Genomic DNA, 6,000 nt, shown 5'->3' on the forward strand with positions numbered 1-6,000 from the left:
ATGAAAGTGCCCTTATGCATGCCAAAGTTTTGCAGACACTGGGAATCATCCCACATCTGTAACACTATGTGGTCCCACCAGTCTCTGCTTGCTTCCCGGGCCCAGAATCAGCGTTCCACAGCTATAACCTGCCCCATCAACAACAAGATCTCCTGTCATGAACAGATAGTAGGAGTTAATAGAACAGTAGTACTTTATATCTCTTTTGACTGTAAAGGGTTAACAAGTTCAGTAAGCCTGGCTGTCACCTGACCAGAGGACAAATCAGGGGACAGGATACTTTCAAATCTGGAGGGAGGCAAGTTTTTGTGTGTACTGTTAGAATTTGGTTGTTCTCTCTGGGGCTCAGAGGGACCAGACGTGCAACCAGGATTCTCTCCGATACAGGCTCTTATAAGTTCAGAATAGCGAGTACTAGGTAGATAAGGCGAGTTAGGCTTATGTTTGTTTTCTTTATTTGCAAATGTGTATTTGGCTGGAAGGAGTTCAAATTGGTATTTTGCTGAAAGGATTTTAATTTGTACTTGTATACTTAGGCTGGGAGGGTATTCCCAGTGTCTATAGCTGAAAGACCCTGTACCTATTCCATTTTAAATTTACAAAGATAATTTTTACTGTTTTTTTCTTTCTTTAATTAAAAGCTTTTCTTGTTTAAGAACCTGATTGTTTTTTTTATTCTGGTGTGAGACCCCAAGGGATGGGGTCTGGATTCACCAGGGAATTGGTGGGGAGAAAGGAGGGAAGGGGGAGAGAGAGGTTAATTTCTCTCTGTGTTAGGATTACTTTCTCTCTCAGGGAGAGTTGGGGAGAGAGAGGGAGAAGGAGGGGGGAAGGTGAATTTTCCTCTGTTTTAAGTTTCAAGGAGTTTGAATCACAGTGATCTTCCAGGGTAACCCAGGGAGGGGAATCCTGGGAGAGGCAACAGTGAGGGAAAGGGTTTACTTTCCTAGTGTTAAGATCCAGGGGGACTGAGTCTTGGGGGTCCCCGGGCAAGGTTTTGGGGGGACCAGAGTGTACCATGCACTAGAATTCCTGGTTGGTGGCAGCGCTACAGGTTCTAAGCTGGTAATTGAGCTTAGAGGAATTCATGCTAGTACCCCATCTTTTGGAGGCTAAGGTTCAGAGTGGGGAATTATACCATGACATCTCCAAAGCGCCGTGGCCAGGGCTGGTGCAATCATTTAGGCGAACTAGGCGGTTGCCTAGGGCGCCGAGATTTAGGGGCACCAAAAAGCACCCCTCCATTTTTTTTAAATGGTTGACCGGCCGCTGCTGCTGGGACAGAGAGGGAGTTTGAACTGCCGGCGGTAGCCGGCAGCCCAGGGGGTCCCCCAGTCAGGGCGGCAGCCGGCAGCCCAGGGGGTCCCCGAGTCAGGGCGCCGCCACGGCAGCCGACAGCCCAGGGGGTCCCCCGGGTCAGGGCACCACTGCGGCAGCCCGCAGCCCAGGGGGTCCCCCGAGTCAGGGCGCTGCCGTGGCAGCCGGCAGGCCAGGGGGTCCCCCGGGTCAGTGCGCACCGCCGCGGCAGCCGGCAGGCCAGGGGCCCCCTGGGTCAGGGCGCCGCTGCCACTGCCCAGAGGTTCAGGCTGCCGGCGGCGCGCTGACCCAGGGGAATCCCTGGGCTGCTAGCAGAGGCTCAGAAATCAGAATCCCTCTCCCTCCCAGAGCAGGGGCTCCAGCCTATGCAATTTTTCTCATGGGGGGTGCGGCGGCAGCTGGGCAGAGCTGCGCAGCTCTGCTTAGCGCACGTGGTAGGAGCCCTGCGACTGCGCGACAGAAGGGCTTCTGGAGGAAAGCAGGGGCTGCCCCCTGGCTCAGCCTCCACATCAGCCCCAGCGAGGGGCAGGAGAAGAAAAGAGCCTCAGCGGTGGTCTGGTGGAGTGGAGGAAGAAAGAAGACCCTGACGCTCATGTGCTGGGCAAGGTAAGCAAGTGCTTCCCCACAGCTCGGCCTCAGGCGCCTGTGCTTCTGCCCCCTTGGTCCTTGGCTGGTCCCTGCTCCTGCTCCCCTTGTATGTGGGCGGCTTGAGAGAACAGCAGCCTGCAGATCTGAGCTGCCCCAGTGCCCCCAGGCACCCCCCTTGATCCCATCCCCCCCACAGCCCTGACCCCCAGCTCCGAGCCCAGCCCCTCTGAGCTGGACACCACCCTGACCCCATCTCCCCGCATCCCTGAGCCCAGCCCCTGTGAGCTGGGCATCCCTGAACCCAGAGCCCAGCTCCCCACCCAGCCCTGGGCAACAACAGCACCACCCCCAGGCAGCGACAGCCCATTGGTACCAACCATCACAATCACCCATCATCTGCCCATTATGTAATTGCAAATGTATACAGACCATTACAGCTTTTAATGTTTTTAAATAATGTATTTAGTGTATTTTCAAATTATTACAAGTTAATTTTTGAACGTATTTCACTAGTTATTTTTTACATTTCCTAATACATGTTACTATAGTATTGCAAATGTTTTATGGAAGGGGCCCCCGATTTTGCTTTGCCCAAGGCCCCCTGAGTCCTCTGGGCGGCCCTGTCTGAGTTTTAAGCCCTGCTGCTGTGTTTTGCCTGCAACAGGCAGGCCTAAGCCTGTGAGTGACCCCCACAGCAGCTGCCTGAAGAAGTGCTTGGGGGAATCATGCAGAAGGAGTGTGATATTTGTTTGAGTTCTCTCCTCATGGAGGCTGTGCTCCACTTGGTGCAGGACAGCAGTCTCAGCAGGACTCTAGGCCCAGCACCTTGCCTCAGTATGTGGACTTGTACTGCACCCATCACTGGACTCAGTCTGGCACCGTTACCCCTCACCAGTGCCCAAGAAGCAGTCAAAAAAGTTGGATGCACTGGTTAGGTTAGTTGTCATGCTGTTGCTTGGCCAGTGTAGAGACCACTGAATGCATAATATTCCTCTGTGATGTTCTGTCCTGAGCACAATTGGCATGTTATGAGGTAGTGCCTGTGAGGGACAGGTGTCTGTTTATGTCATCCAGCCATCATGTCTTAGGTCTTCTGGGGGGGAGCTTTTCCATCCTGCTTTCACTGGATCAAAGTCAAAGATTATTTTTGCAGGGAAGTTAGTAGGCATTTAGAGCAGATGAACATATCACCACAGAGAGCACTTGGCAACCATCTGAGTGTGCGTGACCTCTTTAGTTAGAAAATGGAATTTTTCATTCAAATTGAGTTTGTACCATTTGATGTTTTTAATCGTTTGGAGGTGCATGGCTAGTTAGGCAGAATGGGTTCCGCAGCACTCCCAGTCAGATTTTGATATGAAGGAAGGACGTATACGTGACTAAAAAAGGTGTATTTCTGATTACAATCAACATTACTTAATTTTAATGGAAAGTCAACTTGATCTCTTAATCAATATTTACGTCAAACAGTTGATGAAATTCAAATAGTTAATTATAGTAAGTGACATGCATTCTCTATCCTTTACTTTTAATAGTGAACAAGAAAAAGGACTGATAGGAATAAAATTTCATTTTTTTTCGTTTACAGTTGATGCAGCCTCATGGCAGATAAAAAAAAAAGGTCTGGGGCACAATTTCGTGACTGTGTATTGTGTATGATGTATGTGATTTTTTTTTGGGGGGGGGCGCAAGATGGAAGTTTCGCCTAGGGCACAAAATATCCTTGCACTGGCCCTGGCCGTGGCCCGTGGTTTGAGAAAATTCTGTGTCCATGTCCTCATCACCCTCGTCGCTGCTCTGGCGTAGCTGCCTCCTCCTCACCTGATTTTGCAGGTCCTGGTTCAGCATAGACTGCACGAGAATGCGCGAGGTGTTTACAACGTCCATGACTGCTGTCTTGAGCTGAGCAGGCTCCATGCTTGTTGTGGCATGGTGTCTGCACAATTCACCCAGTAAAAAAGACACAAAATGGTTGTCTGCCATTGCTTTCATGGAGGGAGGGGGGATGCTGTACCCAGAACCACCCACGATGCTGTTTATTGCCCCATCAGGCATTGGGTTTCACATTTCCCTAAGTTTTATTCTAAGTATTGTTTATTAGGTTTTGCTTTTAAGTTTAAGTTAGTTAAGTAAACCCTAAGTAGCATTAGCTTTCTAAGCACTGCATCCCTCACTCAAGAATCGAGAAACCTGAACCACAAGGCTGGCCCTGTGTCTCTTACCACCAGGTTATCAAGGAAGGGTGTGAGTATATTAACCAAAGCTTTGTTGCATATAATACAGTATTATCATATGTATCTTTTGAATAGCAGTAATGCAATTGTAACTTTATAATTCTGGGTATTTTACCATTTACTTACTATTACTGATTTTAATAAAAAATCTTTAAGGCTAGATCTGTCTCAGTGTGAGCTTCCTGTCATACCCCCGAGGGTCCTTTCTAAATTCTGTGGAGCCTGATTCGGGACAAGAACTTTTATCTTCTAATCAAACAAACTGGCGAGCCTAAACCCCCTACTATTAATATTAATAATTAAGTATTATCAATATTGGTAATTATTTATCATTAATATTATTAATTAAAATTAAATAAGAAAATAAAATTGACAAATTAAATTAATATTATCAGTACACCCTAAATCAGGCTCCCCGCCTAGAGAGCTGGCTTTTGTGAATTGCGCTGTAAGCTGCCTGTGATGCCCATGCATTATATAAGGAATTCAGGTACCTGACTCAGCTTTGCAGAGATACAGACTATGATTTTCTAGTTGGCTACAAATTAAGCGCTGTGATGCTCAGCATTGCAACACCAAGTCATGGATTGCACCCTGTGTAACCAGCCTCCTCTCCGCAGAACAGAGCTGAGCAATTCTTGATTGACATGGGTGTTTGTAATGTTTTATTTACAGTATGTAATTAAAGGTGGTAAGTAAACAGAGCCGAGAAGGAGCCTTAATAACCACAGCATGGAAAGAAGATTCCCCAACCACTGCGAACATTTTTCTTAATGGCACAACAACAGGACAGTCATCCAGGAATTAATAGAGGCAGTTAACGAGTTACAGTGTCACTTTCAGGAACTGGTAATAAATCTCTGTCCCTCTCATGTTCCCTTTCCTTTCATACTGTCCTTTTCTACTCGTTTTTCTAACCCTCACTTCTGATCCCTGTTTAATTTCCTGTCTCTCTCCCACCCTCCTCCCCTCCTTGTTACAGATCATCCCTCGTGGCTGCTCCCATCTTTCCCCTGATTTTATCCCTTCCCCTCTTGCTGCCCCAGGATAGTTCCACTGGCAGGGATATTTTCCTTTCACTCTTCTCATTTCTGTTCTCCACCATTTCTCATTGACTCTCCCTTTATTCCTGTTTTATTTTCATTCATATTTTTCTTCTTGCTTCTAAATCCCTCTTGTTAAACCTGCCCTGTCCCTGCCTCTCCCAGTGCTGCAACCTCAGAAGTTTAAAAGAAAATCAAGAGAATGACACAATGATGATTTTTTAAGGTTATATAATGTTTTTTGGTCAATCTGAACTCATCCCCCCCTCACCACCCTTTTTGTGACAATTACAGGGTTACCAGCTGTCCCATAGTTAAAGGGGAAGGAGACTTGGGACCCTGCGGCAGGAGCTCTGGCTGGGAGACCCCAATAAGATCTAATCCCACAAATCTGTACAAATCGCTCCCTCCTGCTGCTGCTACTCCCCAGCCCTCCAAAACCTGATTGATCAATGCTGTGTCCCTGCCACCCCCACTTCCGCCTGTCCTTGACCCGGCTGTTAGTTCTGTCCACCACCCAGCCCCAACCTCTGCTCCTCAGGGCCCCTCCTGCAGCCCCAGGGGTTCTTCCCCCTCCTCCCCACATCCCTGAAGCTGCAAAGAGGGAGGGGGAGGTGCTTCCAGCAGCCATAGAGATGAAGAGAAAGGGGCTGGGTAGATGGGAGTCCTCCAAGATCATAGAGACTGGGGTCCATGAGGCTAGAGAGGCTGATTTCCAGTTCCCTCTGCTGCGTGTCTCAGGGACACAGTCGGAGCCGGGATCGGTATCCCACCCAGAACCAGGGTCGGATTCTCTCCCCAGGGACGGAGCCCGGCGG

The sequence above is a fragment of the Gopherus flavomarginatus genome, chromosome 12 (assembly GCF_025201925.1).
Source record: "Gopherus flavomarginatus isolate rGopFla2 chromosome 12, rGopFla2.mat.asm, whole genome shotgun sequence".
NCBI lineage: Eukaryota > Metazoa > Chordata > Testudines > Testudinidae > Gopherus > Gopherus flavomarginatus.